Below are 19,353 nucleotides of genomic sequence, written 5' to 3' on the forward strand. Positions count from 1 at the left end.
GCAAAGGAGATGGGATTACAACCAAGAATCACCTACCCAGCAAAACTGAGTATAATCCTTCAGGGTAAAAAATGGTCATTCAATGAAATAGGGGACTTTCAAGCATTCCTGAGGAAAAGACCAGAGCTGAAAAGAAAATTTGACTTTCAAATACAAGGCTCAAGTGAAACATGGAAGAGGTAAACAAGAAAGAGAAATCATAAGAGACTTTTTAAGGTTGAACTGTTTACATTCCTTCAAGGAAAGATGATATTTGTAAGTCATGAATCCTTTGTCAGTATTAGGGTAGTGGGAGGAAAAAAATTATATGTATAGATAGATAGATAGATAGATAGATAGATAGATAGATAGATAGATAGATAGATAGAGGGCACAGGGTGAGTTGAAGATGAAGGGGTGATATCTGGAAAATAAAATTAAGGGGTGACAGAGGATTATACTGGGAGAAGGAGAAAGGGAGAAGTAGAAAGGGGTAAATTATCTCACATGAAACAGACAAGAAAAGGCTTTTACAGTGGAGGGGAAATGGGGGAAGGTGAGAGGGAATGAGTGAGTCTTATTCTTATAGGATTTGGCTTAAGGAGGGAATAACATACACAATGGGTTATGGAAATCTATTTTACCCTACAGGAAAATAAGGGGGGAAGGGTACAAGACAGCAAGGGGGCGATGGAGGGGAGGGCAGATTGGGGCAGGGGATAATCAGAAGCAAACACTTCTGAAGAGGTACAGGGTCAAAAGAGAGAATAGAATAAATGGGGGGTAGGATAGGATAAAGGGAAATATACTTAGTTTTTCACAACAGGATTACTATGGAAGTGTTTTACATGACTACCCATCTATAACCTGTAATGAGATGCTTGCCTTTTCAATGAGGGTGGGTGGGGAGGGAGGAAGGGAGAAAATTTGTAACCCAAAGTTTTAAAAACACATGTTAAAAATTTTAAAAAAATAAAGTATTCAATCTCCACCCCACCTCTACTTCACCCTTTTCTTCTCCTACCAGTTTGGGAAGAGCAAGAAGAAGATACTGAAGAAGTTGCAGGTGGCAGGAGTAAGAGTGGATGTTTTCTCCACCCAGCAGGCTTTTTTTTCCTTAAAATAAAATGTTATTGATATCTTTTATTTTTACATCACCTTCATTTCCAAATATATCCCTCCTTCTCTCCTAACCCAGAGAGCTGGGTTAGGTTTATTTTTTTGGCTAGGCAATGGGGTTAAGTGACTTGCCAGGGTCACACAGCTAGTAAGTGTCAGGTGTTTGGTCAGAGGCAGGATTTGAATGCAGGTCCTCCTGAATCCAGGGCTGCTGCTCTATCCACTTCGCCACCTAGCTGCCCTCTGCAATATTTTTTTAAAGAAAAAAGAAGGGAAGATGGGTGCATTCCTTCCATTTATATTACTGTAGTTACTATATATGTTGTTTTCCTGGTTCTGATTACTCTGGTGAGCTGTGATCTAATCAAAATGCGCTTTCTTTCCAATGATGTAAATAGCAACATATTCATGCCTCTTCATCCAGAATGCTGCTTGTCCACATCTCATAAACTCACCACAGAAATTCCACCCAGTATGCTAGGGGACCTTTCTCAAGTTCTCCTGGCATTGTGACTAGGTATCCTCATGATGCCATGAAAACTTCTCCTTTTGGGTAAGTGGCAGGAGGAGCAAGAGGAATGATTCAGGAAAGCACAAGTGAAAAGCCACTTCTGGACCACTACATCTGGTGTTAATAAATAACTATGTTTTAGGGGAGATGCTGACCTACAAGCTTTCATACCTTTCCAAAACCGAAAGTACAGATGTAACCACAAGTCCCGACCCCCACCCATAACCCCACCCAAATATGCTGGATGCTGGAGATACAAAGCGAAAATGTTCCCTACCTTCAAGAATTTTTTCTAGTGTGGAGGTGGTTGTGGGAGGAAGATGGGGAATGTGTGGTCATATGAGAAGGGAGAACATACTAACGAATAACAGGATCAGGAAGAATGGCAAGGAAAATTCAGATACCAAAGAGTTTGGTAGGAAATAGCAGCTGCAAAAAGGTCCCAGAAAAGTGATTTTTACTCATCATCTCCTCATTTTTTCAGGATTTCAATAAATTTGGCCCCCTAGGAGGGCTAAAATGATAGGTAGAAATCTTCATTAATTCTTCTATTTCCACTGAAGGGAGAATTACACTGCAGCATGATTTCAGTTAGATGTAAAAGAAAGTAAAGGCATGGTAGTAGTCCTTTTAAGTTTGCTTACCCTCATTCAGAATCTGGGCTTTCATTCATGAAGGTCCACAAATTTGACTGTCTGCCCACACAGTGATATTGGGCCCTGATTAATTTTTTCATTCTAACCAATCTCCCAAAAGACTGATTTCTAAAGCAGAGTTCCAATTCATTTATTTATATTGAGGATATTCCTTCCTAATGACAAGATATAGTATATCTTTAAGGCTCTCTTTCCCACTGCAAATACATTCAGAAAGTCAAACTAAAGAAAAGAAAATGGCTTGGTGAGCTAGATTCAGAGAAAAAGAATCGAATGCTCTTTAAATGACATTTCATATAAAATATGAAAAACTCAGTAAATTTCTAAGCCAGAAATTTGCTTTGTCACTTCACGAATGGATTCTCAGATGGTAGATAAAGACCGTGATTCCCCAAAGTGTGGCTTTCCTTGAATTCTGCATAATGCCGAACTAAAATTAGAAATGCCTTTAGAAATCTGTTGCAAACTAACAAGTAGCTGGGGCAACGGTGGCAAAACAAAATACACCAAGTAATCATGCTACAGTGCATCTGAGAGGTTAGCATGCCTCCATTGTGTATAGCCTAAACCCTTTGGACTTGATTTTTATTTTAAATGAAATATTTATTTGTAGCCAGTGAATATAACTTAGTAGAGATAACTAGAGAAATAATTTCATTCAAAGAGCCAATAAATTATCAGTAGCAAATGAGTTATCAAACTGGGAGACATATTCCAGAGTTCTCCGTTATTGTAATGGAATATGTCCTGGGCAAATTCCAAATGGAAAAGGAAGTGCCTATAGATAGAGAAGCTCTTTGGATGCATCTATTTCTGAATGAGATTGCACTATGTCCATCAAAATTCCTGAATACTCTAGAGTTCCTTTGATGGGATCCACGTCTACTCATAAAAGATTAGACTTACAATCTCTATAGGAAAATCATAATGGAAGAAGAATACCTCTTGTCCAGAATGTGATCTGCAGTTGGATGGGTACCTCATTGAGCTAACATTACCATCAGCATCTATGTCTTGGACAGACATTGCAGATGGACTAAGAGAATGGTTCCAGAATTGAGTAGAAGAATGAATGCAGGTTGGATCATATTGGAAAAATTATGCAGCACTTTCAATGATTCCAGAAATCCATGACAGAAAAATCCACCTTTCTAATACTAGTGGCTGTAAATCATGGAACATAAGAATTGTTAAAGTACCAAAATTGCAGGCACCTCAAAGGAACAACATATTTTGGGCAAAAGTAGTCAGCATCACATAACCAATAACGACTGACACATAAGAACGGACATAAAAGATAACTTTCTTTAGGAAATACATGATCAGAAAAGAAGGTGAGCAAAACATATAATGAGAACAAGTTATAATAAGTGGATTGGCCATGGTACTAGTACATATTCACAGAATGTTACAGGACTTAGAAGAAGGTCTCCAGAGCATTGAGAAGATCCTAGTTTAAAAAATTACAACAGTTTATGGACAAGAGTAAAAGAAAATGAAATATGGACTGGTTATGATCTTTAGCATCAGTGAGAATTTTCACATCAATATTGGAATCACAGATTCATTAAAGAATTGAAGCATTTATTTGTTTAAAAATATGTCAATGACAGGACAGCTAGGTGGCGCAGCGGATAGAGCACAGGCCCCGAAGTCAGGAGGACCTGAGTTCAAATCCGGCCTCAGACCAAACACTTGACACGTACTAACTGTGTGACCTTGGGCAAGTCACTTAACCCCGATTGCCTCACTAAAAAAAATAAAAATAAAAAAATAAATAAAAATATGTCAATGAATTTTAAAACAGCAATATTTGGATCTAGTAGTTAGTTAATAAGCTAGAATTAGTCCAAAAGAACTATCTAGATTAAGAAATAGTTTTAAGAATATTATTTCTGAAGATTAATTGCCATTGTTTCCCATACTGGACCATTGAAGATTCAGAGAAACAATTACTTTAATACAAACATATTCTTTATGGCTTTCAGTTAAAAATAGCCCGCAAGGTAGTCCCATTGGGTGGGTCTCAGAAGCTCTCCACTGGAACCATAGTGAGGTCCTTATATAGTTCTTGCCTAAAGGGCCCACAGTTGAACTTCAGATCAATTCACCTGGGGGTGAAGTTTAGTCAAACGATCATGAGATTTTTCCAGAGTGTACTAACAACAACAACTAGCCTTAGATGAACTAGAGGAGAAAAGATCATTACAAAAAAAAAAAAAACACTTTAGGGAAAATAATGTTTCCTATAAATCAAATCTAAGAACTGTTCATTATTATCGGTTGGCACCGCTACTATGGAAGGCTGGAAAAAGATGTTCTGTATGTTGACATGTGCCCAACTAAATAGATTTCATAAAAGATGCATGATGAGTTACATTTGGAAGTGAATCTGATACTGAGCAGCTGTTCCCCTTGAATGTGAAAAACTAAACATTTTAAAGGAAAAATTATACTAGTTAGACTTCTTGACTACTGGGGGACATAGCATTGGAATAAACTATATTGTGAAGTCATGGGTCCTGGCAACCTTGAAAAGAAGTTTACGCAGAATTACATAGAAACTATGGATATTATATCAATTAAGGGAAATACTCCTATAGTGTGAAAAAAACACTTTTATTCCAGAATTAAAGTTTTCAACAATTAACTTTTTATCTCCCCTTCTTTCCTGAAACATTGATAAAGTTTTATTTGGGGACAAAAAAAAGAGAATTGAGTACCAAAAGCATATCTAAGGTACTTACACCAAAACATCTTTAAAAATAGTACTCTTAACTATACTCCAAAGTACCTGTGATCTCTCTGATTCAGGAATTCCTTCCAACAACATAGATCACAACCCATCCGTATATGCCATCCTCAGATACTCTTGTTGATATTCTCCCAAAAGTTCATCCCAGAGGTCCCACTCAACATGCTACACAATAAAAATCCCTCCACCTGAATAATTACCATTTTTTCCCTTTTGGTAAATTTGGCTTCATTCATTTCCACCAAAAATTACCTCACTTCTATCCTGAGAAGGTGTCCAAGATCAGAGAATAAAAAGTTTCATTGTTCAAGGCAGAGCCAGATTTCTACCAAAAATTCAAATAATTGGACTGACTCATAATGATACCTTCATTATAATTTGCATACTGCTTTATGCTTTCTGCAATAGTTTTCACATACTATCTCACTGGATTCTCAAATAAATTAAGGTTTTAGATAACAATAAAAAAAAACTTTCCCCAAAGGAATGCTTGCACTGCATTTTAAGATGTGTCAGTGAAAAGGATGTTTTTTAGAAGCAGTTGGAATATGAATTCTCAGTATCTATTTGGTTTTATAAAATATATTTTAAAATATTCCCACAGAGTTTACTTACTATAAAATTAAGATAAATTGAAACATGAAATAATTGTTTTAAAAATGAAACATAACTTTTTGTTGTATTTTTTACTTCTGAGGTTTAAAAAAAATTCTCACTTGCTCACTGGCTAGTACCACATTAAGTACCCATTTCTGTAATTCTATCTAGTATCCAAACCTCAAGAAATAACTAAGACAAAACAAGAGAACAACTTCTTCCAGGATGCAACATTACATTGGCTATACATATGGGAATCTTATAGGCCCTGGAAAAAGTAATTTCAAAGCCTTTGCCAAAGAAATAGTTTCATTTTTACCTTTATAAGCTCTAATTTCTATGGCATGTAATTATTCTGCTTTACACATTTCACTACCTAATCCTGGCAACAGTCTGTTCTGTGTCACAGATAAGTCAAATTTTTAAGGGGAGAAAAGTAATAAGCAATTCATTGAGTAATCCTTGTCGTCCTGATTCAGTTCTTTTAAGATAGAGCATTAGCCTTGATTTTGATAAGATATAGATGGCTAATTTGGGGAACTCAGGGTTCTTTCTTGATATCTAGCTCTTTATAGCACATGTACTTATAAATTGAGTGAGTACTATATTGAGTGCCTGGAATTTATAACACTGATTGGATGAGGGAAGAGGGGAGGGAATTAGCATTTATATAGTATCTACTATGTGTCAGTCACTATGCTAAGCATTTACAAGAATTTTTACTAAGCACTTGATTCTCATGACAATTCTGTGAGGTCAGTGTTGTTATTATCCTCATTTTACAGGTGAGGAAACTGAGGAAGAAGTGACTTGTCCAGGGTCACTTCGCTAGTAAGTGTCTAAGGCTAGATTTGAGCATGGGTCTTCTTGACTCCCAAGCCCATAGCTCTATCTGTTGCACACCACATTTGCTCCCAAATAAATGAACTGGGAAGATTCTGTATGGTGAACTGAAATAGAATGACCACAAGTGAGATAGTCAAAAATATCAGAATATAACTTGAAATATGAGAACATAGAACAATATCCTGGAAGGAAAGGAGGAACAACAGTGTAATAAGATAGGCCAACAATGGAGTAACTATTATCTCACCTGATTCTCACAGCAACCCTGGGAGGGAGGTGCAATCAGCATCCCATTTGTAATTGAGGAAAACAAGCAGGTTAGAAGTTGAATGACTTGCCCAGGATCATGCAGCAAAATAAATGTCAGAGTCTGGATTTGAGTTTAGCTATCTTCCTGATAGCATGCCCAGTCCTCTATCCATTATGCTACCTATCTGCCCAGATCGAAAAAAGAAAAGTTGTTCACGTGTGGTATGAATCATATTGCTGATCATGTTGGTCTCTTACAACCATTAGTAAGCATTACTGCTGTGGTAGAAAAGAAACAAAGATTGAAGGGAAACTCATCAATTGGGGACTGGCAGAAGAAGTTGTGGTATATGATTGTGACGGAATATTATTAGGCTATAAAAAATGGAGAGGAGGATAGTTTCAGAAAAACTTGGGAAAACTTATAAGAACTTACGCTAAATGAAGTAAGAACCAGGAGATCATCATGCACAGTAACAGCAACATTGTATTGATGATCAATTGTGAAAGACTTAGCTACTCTGATCAATACAATAATCCAAGACAATTCTAAAGGGCTCATGATGAAAAATAATATCCCTTCTAGAACTGATGAACTCTGAATACAGATATAAGTATACTTTTTCACTTTTTTTCTTTTATTTTTTGCAACATGGCTAATAGGGAAATATTTTTTGCATGACTTCACATGTATAATGAGTATTATATTGCTTGCCTTCTCAATGGGTGGGAAGAGGGGCTAGAGGGAGAGAGAAGATTTGGAACTCAAATTTTTTTAAAAATGAATGTCAAAAATAAAAAATGAGGCTATGAAAGTGCATTTAGATATTTCTGTATGTATGTGTATATATGTCACATAATCATGAATGCAATTTTTTAAATCTACAAATTTATATATAAAGGGAGAGAGGCCTGAGAATATCGGCAGAATGAAGGGCAAATGTCACCAGCACCACCCATTCACCCTCTTTTCCCCTCAGTGCCTCCTAGAGTGTCTCAGGGTAATTTACAAGGACTGGGACCTAGGTACGGCTTTTGGTTTTGGTTGGCTTTGCTCTGTTTTACCCAACAAACTGAGCAGAAACCCTGATTTAGAAAACCCAACACCTGAGAGACAATTCCAGCAGGTGGCAGCAGCAGCTTAGTATTGAAGAAGTCCAGCATCCCAGGGGAAAAGCATCATCCAGGAAAATGCCAGTTTTGGGAACTGGAGCTGGATGAGAGATCCTAGCCAGGATGCAACCTTGGCAGGAGTTATCTTTTCTACCAATGACTTGGTAATCTATGATTAACATTAACTATTGGTGTATGGGGTATCCCTCTTATTTACTTTCCTATTCCATCCTAATTAAAAACTTTATCATATGACTTCTGGCTCCTGGCTAGAGAACACAATTTTGATAATATCATGATAAGGAGGAAATAGGAAGATGGTGGAAAAGATGAGTTACTGAAGGACTGAAGAGAAAATGTCCTTATCAAAAATAGAAAAGAAACTACAAGTCAGTAAACTCAACTTTGATTACTGGTAAAATTCTGGAATGCTATATATAATAAACATCTAATATCTTCTGTGGGGAAAGGACTTAACTTTTCTTACAAAATACTTAACTTTACAAACACCAAACAAGATGAACATTTCCATATGCAGAACTCCCCCTCCCCCTCCACTCTACCTTGCAAAAGGATGACACATGCAGTCGCAAATCTGCGTTAGACATCAATTGTCTTCTCTCTCCAAATTCAAAGCTATTTTGCCCATCTGTGTTCCACTGACCTTTCTTCTGTGCTCTTCTGGGCTTTTTTAAATATTTCAGTGACCTTTTTTCTTACCTTCCCCCCCCCATTTTGGTAACAGAATCCCTAGTCCCCTTTTCCCTCCCAACTCCTTCCTCCAATTAAAAGAAAAAAAAAAAGATGTATCAGAAATGCTTAATCAAACAAAACAAATAGCCATATTGTCCTTCAATATTTCATTCTGTAGTTGAGTTCATCGTCTCACTGTCAGGGATCAGGTAGCGTGTCTCATCATGAATCCTCTGGAATTATGGCTTGTCATTGCATTGAGCTGAATTCTCAAGTCTTTTTTTTGTTTGTTTTTATATATTCCTATTAAACATATTTTCACATTAGTGATGTTGTAGGTAAGAATTAGAACCAATAGGAGGAACCACCAGAAAGAGGAAGCAAAACACAACAGAAGAAAAAAATAGCAATTAGTATGCTTCAATCTGCATTCAATCTCCACAGTTCTTTCTTTGGATGTGGATAGCATTTTCCATCATGAGGCCTTTGGAGATGTCTTAGATCCTTGTGTTGCTGAGAAGGGTTAAGTAGAGCAATATTAGTCATCGCACAATATGGCTGTTACTATGTACAACATTCTCTTGGTTCTGCTCACTTCACTCAACATCTGTCCATACAAGTCTTTCCAGGTTTTTCTGAAGTCAGCCTGTTCATCATTTCTTATAGCACAGTAGTATTCCATTACATTCATATACCACAACTTGTTTAGCCATTCCCCAACTGATGGGCATCCTCTCAATTTCCAATTCTTTGCCACCACAAAAAGAGCTGCTATAAATATTTTTGTACATGTAGGTTCTTTTTCTCATTTGTATGATCCCTCTGGGATACAGCCCTAGAAGTGCTATTACTGGGTAAAAGGGTATGCACATTTTTATAGCCCTTTGGGCATAGTTCCAAATTGCTCTCCAAAATGGTTGAATCATTTCACAACTCCACCAGCAATGCATTAGTGTTCCAATTTTCCCACATCTTCTCCAACATTTATCATTTTCCTGTTTTGTTATGTTAGCCAATCTGATAGGTGTGATGTGGTACCTCACAGTTGTTTTGATTTGCATTTCTCTAATCCATAGTGATTTAGAGCATTTTTTCATATGATTATAAATGACTTTAATTTCTTCATCTGAGAACTGCCTGTTCATATCCTGTGACCATTTATCAATTGGGGAATGATTTGTATTCTTATAAATTTGACTTGATTTTCTATATATTTTAGAAATGAGGTCCTTATCAGAGAGACTGGTTGTAAAAATTCTTTCCCAATTTTTCTACCTTACTTCTAATCTTGGTAGCATTGGCTTTGTTTGTGCAAAATCTTTTCAATTTAATGTAATCAAAGTTATTCATTTTGCTTTTTGTAATGTTCTCTATCTCCTGTTTGGTCATGAATTCTTCTGTTCTCCATAAATCTAATAGGAAAACTATTCCTTACTCTCCCAGTTTGCTTTACAGTATCAGTTTTTATATCTAAATCATGAACCCATTTTGACTTTATTTTGGTATATGATGTGAGATTTTGATCTATGCCTAGTTTCTGCCATACTCTTTTGCAGTTTTCCCAGCAGTTTTTGTCAAAGAGTGAGTTCTTATCCCAGAAGCTGGGGTCTTTGGGTTTATCAAATAATAGATTACTATAGTCATTGACTATTGTGTCTTGCATACTTAACCTATTCTACTGATCCACCACTTATTTCTTAGCCAGTACCAAGCAGCTTTGATGATTGCTGCTTTATAATACAATTTAAGATCTGGAATGGCTAAACTACCTTCTCCTGCATTTCTTTTCATTAGTTCCCTTAATATTCTGGACCTTTTGTTCTTCCAAATGAATCTTGTTATTATTTTTTCTAACTCCATAAAATAATTTTTGGTAATTTGATTGGCATGGCACTGAATAAGTAAATTAGCTTAGGTAGAATTGTCACTTTTATTATATTAGCTCAGCCTACCCATGAGAAACTGATGTTTTTCCCATTATTTAGATCTGACTTTATTTGTGTGAAAAGTGTTTTGTAATTGTGTTCATGTAGTTCCTGGGTTTGTTTCAGGAGGTAGACTCCTAAATATTTTATAACGTCTACAGTAACTTTAAATGGAATTTCTCTTTCTATCTCTTGCTGTTGGGCTTTGTTGGTAATAAATAGAAATGCCGATGATTTATGTGGGTTTATTTTATAGCCTGAAACTTTGCTAAAGTTGTTTATTATTTCAAGTAGTTTTCACTTGGTTCTCTAGGATTCTCTAAGTATATCATCATATCATCTGCAAAGAGTGATAGCTTTGTTTTCTTCTTTGCCTATTCTAATACCTTCAATTTCTTTTTCTTCTCTTATTACTAAAGCTCATGGTTCCAGTACGATATTGAAAAACAGTGGTGATAATGGACACCCTTGTTTCACACCTGATCTTATTGGAAATGCTTCTAGCTCATGTTCATTACATATGATGCTTGCTGAAGGTTTTAGGTAAATGCTATTTTTTATTTTAAGGAAGACTCCATTTACTCCTATGCTTTCTAATGTTTTTAACAGGAATGGGTGTTGTATTTTGTCAAAATTTTTTTCTGCATCTATTGAGATGATCATGTGTTTTCTGTTAGTTTTGTTGTTGATATGATCAATTATGCTGATAGTTTTCCTAATATTGAACCAGCCCTGGTATAAATTCTGGTATAAATCTGATCTGGTCATAGTGTATTATTCTTGTGATAAGTTGCTGTAATCTATTTGCTATATTTTATTTAAAATTTTTGCATCTGTATTCATTACGTAAGTTGGTCTATAATTTTCTTTCTCTGTTTTGACTCTTCCCGGTTTAGGTATCAGCACCATATTTATATCATAAAAAGAATTTGGTAAGACTCCTTCTTCATCTATTTTCCCAAATAGTCTATATAGTATTGGAATTAATTGTTCTTTAAATGTTTGATAGAGTTCGCTTGTAAATCCATCTAGCCCTGGAGATTTTTTCCTAGGGAATTCATCAATGGCATGTTTAATTTCTTTTTTTGAGATAGGGTTATTTAAGTACTTCTTCTTCTGTTAATCTGGGCAATTTATATTTTGGTAAATATTCATCCATTTCACTAAGATTGTCAAATTTATTGGCCTACGGTTGAGCAAAATAGTTCCTAATTATTGTTTTAATTTCCTTTTCCTTGGTGGTGGATTCACCCTTTTCATTTTTGATACCAGTAGTTTGGTTTTCTTCTTTCTTTTTTTTTTAAATTAAATTAACTAAAGGTTTATCTATTTTGTTGTTGTTGTTGTTTTTTATAAAACCAGCTCTTAATTTTATTTATTAGTTCAATAGTTCTCTTAATTTCAATTTTATTAATTTCTCATTTGGTTTTCAATATTTCTAATTTGGTGTTTAAATAAGGATTTTTAATTTGTTCTTTTTCTAGTTTTTTTACTTGTATGCCCAATTCATTGATGTCCTCTTTTTCTATTTTATTCATGTAAGCATTTAGACATATAAACTTCCCCTAAGAATTGCTTTCACTGAATCTCATAATTTTGGTATATTGTTTCATTACTGTCATTCTCTTGAATGAAGTTACTGATTGTTTCTATGATTTCTTGTTTGACCCAATCATTTTTTAGGATTAGATTATTTAGTTTCCAATTATTTTTTAGTCTATCTTTCCATGGCCCTTTATTACACATAATTTTTATTGCATCATAATCTGAAAAAGATGCATTTAATATTTCTGCCTTTCTGCACTGGATTGTGAGGTTTTTATGCCCTAGTACATGATGTGCCATGTACCACTGAGAAAAAAGTATATTCCTTTCCATCCCCATTCAATTTTCTCCAGAAGTCTATCATACCTAACTTTTCTAATATTCTATTCACCTCCTTAACTTCTTTCTTGTTTATTTTGTGGTTAGATTTTTTCTAGTTCAGAGAGGGGGAGGTTGAGATCCCCTACAAGTCTAGTTTTGCTATCTATTTCTTCCTGTAACTCCCTGAACTTCTCCTTTAAGAATCTGGATGCTATACCATTTGGTGCATATATGTTTAGTAATGATATTACTTCATTGTCTATGGTGCCTTTTAGCAGGATGTAATTTCCTTCCTTATCTCTTTTGATAAGATCTCTTTTTGCTTTTGCTTTGCCTGAGATCAGGGCTACCCCTGCTTTTTTTACTTCAGCTGAAGCATAATATATTCTGTTCCAGTCTTTTACTTTTATCCTGTGTGTGTCACTCTTTTTCAAATGTGTTTCCTGTAAACAACATATTGTAGTATTATGGTTTTTAATCCATTCTCCTTTTTTAATACATCCACTTCTGTTTTATGGGAGAGTTCATCCCATTCACATTCACAATTATGATTACTATCTGTGTCTTTCTCTCCATCCTTCCCCCGCCCCGTGTATGCTTTTCTTTCTCCTTTCTCCTTTTCCCTCCTCACTAGTGTTTTGCTTTTGACCACTGCCTCTCTCAATCCCTCCTCTCTTCTATTAGCCCCTTCCCTTTTCTTCCCCTTTACCCTTACTACTTCTTCCCTCCCTTCTATCCTCCCTCCCTTTTCTTTCCCCTTTTCCCTCCTACTACCTATAGGGCTAGTTAGATTTCTTTCCCTAACAGATTATGTTATTCCCTTCTTGAGCCAAATCTGCTGAGAGTAAGGTTCAAACAATGTTCATCTCCCTCCCTTCTTTCTCTCTCCTTTAATAGGTTTTTGTGCCTTTTCCTATAATGTAATTTACCCTTGTCTGTCTCCTCCTTTCCTTTTCTCTCAGTTTTCTAAGTATTTTCTAAGTAAATCAAATTAATCCACTTACTTGGATCCATTTAACCCACTTGATTAGATTTTTTTTATCATTACATCAAAGTCGATTTATACCCCCTCCCTTTATGTAAACCCCTTTAACATGGTATAATAACAATACAGTTCACAAGAGTTACAAGTGTCATCTTCCCTTGTAGGGATGTAAACAGTTTGCCCCTATTAACAACATGTTGTATTTTTCTGTCCCGTTTACCTTTTTATGTCTCTCTTGAGTCTTGTATTTGAAGATCAAATTTTCTGTTGAGCTCTGGTCTTTTCATCAGGAAGGTTAGGAAGTCCCCTATTTCGTTGAATGTGCATCTCCTCCCCTGAAAGATCATACTCATTTTCCCTGGGTAGTTGATCCTTGGTTGTAATCCAAGCTCCTTTGCCTTACAGAATATTATATTCCATGCCCTATGGTCTTTTAATGTAGAAGCTGCAGGGTCCTGTGTAATCCTGATTGTGGTTCCATGATATTTAATTTGTTTCTTTATGGCTGCTTGCAGTATTTTCTTTTTGACCTGGTAATTTTGGAATTTGGCTACTATATTCCTTGGCATTTTCAATTTGGGATCTCTTTCAGGAGGTGATTGGTGGATTCTTTCTATACTACTTTACCCTCTGGTTCTAGGACCTCAGAGCAGGTTTTCTTTATGATTTCCTGAAAGATACTGTCCAGGATCTGTTTTTGTGATTTTCAGGTAGACCAATAATTTTTAAATTGTCTCTCCTGGATAGATTTTCCAGGTCAGTTGTTTTACATAATGAGGTATTTTACGTTTTCATCTATTTTTTCATTCTTTTATTTCTGTTTGACTCATTCTTGCTCTCTCATAGAGTCATTAGTTTCCATTTGCCCAATTCTAATTTTTAACAAATTGTTTTCTTCTAATAGATTTTGCACCTCCTTCCCCATTTGTCCAATTGTATTTTTAAGGGACTTGTTTCCTTCAGTGTACTTTTTTCCCAGTTGGCCAACTGTATTTTTAAGGGACTTGTTTTCTTCAGTGTACTTTTTTTCTAGTTGGCCAATTGTATTTTTTAAGGACTCATTTTCTACAATTAATTTTTGTCCTTCTTTTTGCAGGCTATTGACTCTCTCTTGCATACCTCTCATTTTTTTCTTCTACCCCTCTCATTTGACTTTCAAAATCCTTCTTAAGCTCTTCTAAGAAGGCTTTTTGGGCTTCAGACCAGTTCATATTCCCTTTTGTGGTTCCAGATGTGGGTTTGCTGACAATGTTGTCCTCTTCAGAATTTCTGCCTTGATTTTCACTGTTCTCATAATATGAATCGATGGTACATTTCTTTTTGCTCATGGTGTTTGCTCATTTCCTGGCCTTTAAAGAAACTGAGCTCTCCTGCTGGGGAGCAGAGGGCACTGACCCAAGCTTCTTGTATTGGGAGCCTAGGGCCCGGTCACTGGCTTTGTGTGCTGGGGCCTCCAATGCTGGCAGTTGGAGGCTGTGGGGTTCTGGCAGCTTACCTAGTGTTGGGCTGGAATCAGCAAGGCTGGAACTCTAGGGCAACTCTAGGTTGTCTGTTTTTCCTTTCCTTTCACTTTCTTCAGTTCCTCTCAGATGGATGTTGCAGGGTGTTTATCTGCCTGTGGCCATTTGTAGTGCTGCTTTCCTTATTTTTGCTGAGGCACTGGGAGAGCCAGTTGCTGTAGAATGCTAAGGCACCCAGTGGTTTTCCAAGCTGGTTTTCACTGGTTCCCCAGCCCTCACTGAGGCACTTGGGGATCCAGGTGTTGGTATTTGCCTGCTCCATCACCTGGGTTTCAAGATCTCCTCCTGGTATGCTGAGGTGGGGCCTTCCGCTAACTTGGTGGGAGGCCTTTGTTCTGTACTTCTTCCCTTCCCCCAGGGCAAGAGGAGCCCTTCCTGTTAATCCCTCAAGCTACCTGTGCTACAGGACTGCTGTACTCCATCTTTCTTCTGGTTCAGCTGTTCCAGGGTTTTAATTTGGGTGATATTTTCTGGGTTTTCAGAGGTTAATATGGGAGGGTAAGAGTGACTTACCTCTTACTCCACCATCTTGGCCTGAATTCTCACATCTTTCTTAGAATATCTTACAGCTAACAAAGGGATGTTAGTGAACATCTAGAAAGGGAAGCAGTAATTATAGAGTCACTACAGCTTTATAAAGAACAGGTCACACCAGACCAGGGGTGGGGAACCTTCAGCCTCGAGGCCACATGTGGCTCTCTATGTCCTCAAGTACAGCCCTTTGACTGAATTCAAGCTTCACAGAACAAATCAACCTAATAAAAGGATTTGTTCTGTAAAACTTGGATTCAGTCAAAAAGCCACACCCAAGGACCTGGAAGGCCACATGTGGCCTCAAGGCTGCAGGCTCCCCATCCCTGTACCAGACTAATCTTGTTTCCTTTTTTGACAAGGATACTTAACTAGTAGGTAAGGAGAATGCTATAGATACAATTTACCTGGATTCTAGTAAAAATTTGATGAAGCCTTACAATATTTTTGTTGGGAAAAATGGATAGCTGTTTACTATATAATTGCACATTTATCCCTTTCATATCACAGGGTTAAGGTTGCACTGCCCCTGTAACCTGGATAATCTGTGTAAATTTTTTTGGCCCTCCCTTTGTACCAGTGAAAAGTTTGAACTTTTTTTTCTTTTATAGGGTGTTTACAGTACCTTATTGTAAAATTCAGGTTAAGTATTTGGTCATAGGTTTTGTGTCCTCTGCTGGCCTGCACATGTTATCTGCAGCTTCCATAAACCTCCCCAAAAATTCCCATTTAATTTCTTATGCCAACCCTCGATATATCAAAACCTCGATGGGGAAATGTGTGATGTGGAAGGGATAACTGTATAATTTAAATAGATTCAGAACTGACTGGATGGATGGACTCAGAGATTGTTCATTAATGATTCTATGTAAATTTGTAAGGCTGCCTCTGGCAGAACACTCCAGGTATCTGTCCTTGCCTTATATTAACAATTCAATCAATAACTTTATTAAAGGCATAAATGAAATGTTTATCAGATTTACAGATGACACAAAGTAGGAACTGATGTCCACATCATAAGACAGAATCAGGATCTACACAGGCTAGAACATAGGATTAGCATTGGACTTTACCAAATAAGATGAAATTTCCTAAGTATCAAAAAAACAACTTCAGAAATACAAGATGAAGGAGGTGCGGCTAAATAGCAGTTTGTCTGAAAAAGATCTGGGCCTTTTAGTAAACTACATGCTTAGTATAAGTCAAGTGTTATGGACAACCAAAAATAGCTAATGGGATCTTAGGTCATATTGAGAGGCATAGCATCCAAAGATAAGATGATAGTCTCATTGCACTTTGCCAATGTCAAGATGGGGTTCAGATCTAGGTGCCATTTCACAAATGACCTTCTTAAATATTTAAGTATTTGAAGAGCTATCACAAGGAAGATAGACTGGATTTCCTTTGTCCTCAGAGGGTAACATTCATTAGTCTAAGTTGCAAAGGGAAAGATTAAACCTTGGTACAAGGACAAACTTCCTTACAACTGGCGCTATCCAAAAGTAGAATGGGCTGCCCAGGTGGTAGTAGATTCCCCCTCACTGGAGATCTACTGTCATATATGTTGTAGATTCTTGGTCAGGGGCAAGCTGGACAAAATGACCTCTGAAGGAGCTTCCTATTCTAAAATTCGTTGATTCTGGGAGTTTCCAGGGTCATGTGAAACCTGTGGTACGTATGTGGTGTGAACACACACACACACACACACACACACGTCTCGTTTGGTTCTGAGACCCTTCAGAGAATCATAAAATTTAGGAGTTTAGAAAGGCTCTCAAAGATCACCATAAATACAATTTTGTATGCTTAATTGATTTATGTATGTATACACACCCACATATATATACATACTGGCCATTTACTAATACATGTCATTCCTACTATGTACACAGAAAAACAGAATCACAGAATTTCAGTTATAAGGGAGCTCTGAAACCAACTAGGGAATCAGTCTTGACCTGAAAAAAGGATACCCTCCACAACACAGCTGACAAGGGGTCATTTTACCTCTGATTAAAAGACTTCAAGGGCAATCCACTACCTCCCAAAGCAGTGCATTCCTTTTTGGGATAAATTTAATCCTGATGAAGTTTTTCCTTAAAATCTTCCTTTCTGCAACATCTAACCATTGCTCCTGGCTCATTCTTCAAGAGACAAATAAAAGAAGTTTAATCCCACTTTTACATTACAGCCTTTAAACACTTAAAGACAGTTGTAGCTAAGTCATCTGCGAATCCAAACAATTCCAGTTTCATCAACTAATTTTCATAAGATGTGGACTCAAGGCCCTTCACTATCCACTACTGTCTCCACAAATACATCATTTGATATTTAACAAATGCTTTGCTAAAAATCTAGGTAAATTGTATCTTATTCCCCTGATAATTGTTATTTATATAGCACTTAAAAGATTACAGAGCACCTTATAGACACTATTTCACAACAATCATAATAATCCTATATATTAGGCATTTCATATATTTTCCACATTTTTACAGAAAACTCTCAAGTTCCCTTTAGTAAAGGGAAGCGACTTACATAAGGTCATTGGACTGCCAGAGATAGGAGTCCAGTCCACGTCTTCCTGACTCAATTCACTATACCATACTTTCTAAATCTAGTTACCCTGTCCAAAAAGGAAGTAAGGCTACTCTAGCCCGACTTGGAACCATACTGCCTCATACTTTGGTTCCCAAAAAACTAAGTTAGAATCAAAAAAACTGTTGAGTCAAGTCTTGGTAAGATATGGGAACAAATTAAAATCTTCAGTGTTGAGTATATTTTAGAAAGAAATCCTGTTCAAGTACAGGGTTGGATCAGATAGCTCTAAGGTCCCTTTAAACTAGGATAATCTATGATTCTTTTTAAAATTTATTTTATTTTTAATTTACAGAATAAAACAAGCATTTCTATAATATAGTATAATAAAAAATGACTGCACATGAAACTGCAAACGTACAACCTGCTAATCTTTTTAAATATATGTTTATCGTGTAATTTTTTTCTTGCCTCCCCTCCCCCACCCAAGATGGCCACCATTAGACACAAATAGGTGTATGTACACACACACACACATATATAATATTAAAAATTCTTCCGTACATACTTTTATTAGTTCTTTCTCTGGATGCACATAGTGTCTTTGTATGTCCTTTTTGGTTAATTTGGGTATTTATAATAGCCAAAATAACTTGGTTGCTCAAAGTTCTTCTTAAAATAATATTGCTTTTAGTGTATACAATGTACACAAGAGAACATTCTTGGTTGTGCTCATTTCACCTTTCATTATTTTGTGTAAATCTTTCCATGTTTTTCAAAGACCATTGAGTTCATCATTTCTTACAGTACACCAGTATTCCATCACAATCAATACCACTACCAGGTGTATTTCCAAAGATAATCTGTGATCCTAATCACAGCAGAAATACAAAAATGGCACAAAAGGCAGGAAACAGGTAAAATTTACATACAATAGAAATAACTTCAGCTATATGATGAATGAGTATTTTACTCTCTACCTTAAAGCCTAAAAAATAGTGCCATTTTTCAACTTCTTTACTGGAAACAATTTAACCACTTAACCAAAAAAAATTTATTGAGCATGGGCCAGATTTGGCTCATGGTTGAATGCGACACAAAAGCTATTAGTAATGAGTTTTTTTTTTCTAAAATTAAATGTATATTTTATCATATAGGAATGGAAATTGTTACCTTTTTGACTTAAAGATAGAGCCAAAGTGAAAAAAGTAATAATGATCATCAGTGTTGAATATAAAAATTAAAGTAAATCTATAATTGTTCAGTCGTGTCCTATTCTTTGTGACCCCATTTGGAGTTTTCTTGGTGAAGACACTGAAATGGTTTGCCATTGTTTTCTCCAGCTCATTTTACAGATAAGGAACTCAGGCAAACAGAGTTAAGTGACTTGTTGAAGGTGTCTGAGGCCAGATCTAAACTCATGATGGTAAGCCTTCCTGATTTCAGGCCCAGCATTCTATGCATTGCACC

Source organism: Vombatus ursinus, unplaced genomic scaffold (assembly GCF_900497805.2).
Source record: "Vombatus ursinus unplaced genomic scaffold, bare-nosed wombat genome assembly UNPS02014812.1, whole genome shotgun sequence".
Classification (NCBI taxonomy): domain Eukaryota; kingdom Metazoa; phylum Chordata; class Mammalia; order Diprotodontia; family Vombatidae; genus Vombatus; species Vombatus ursinus.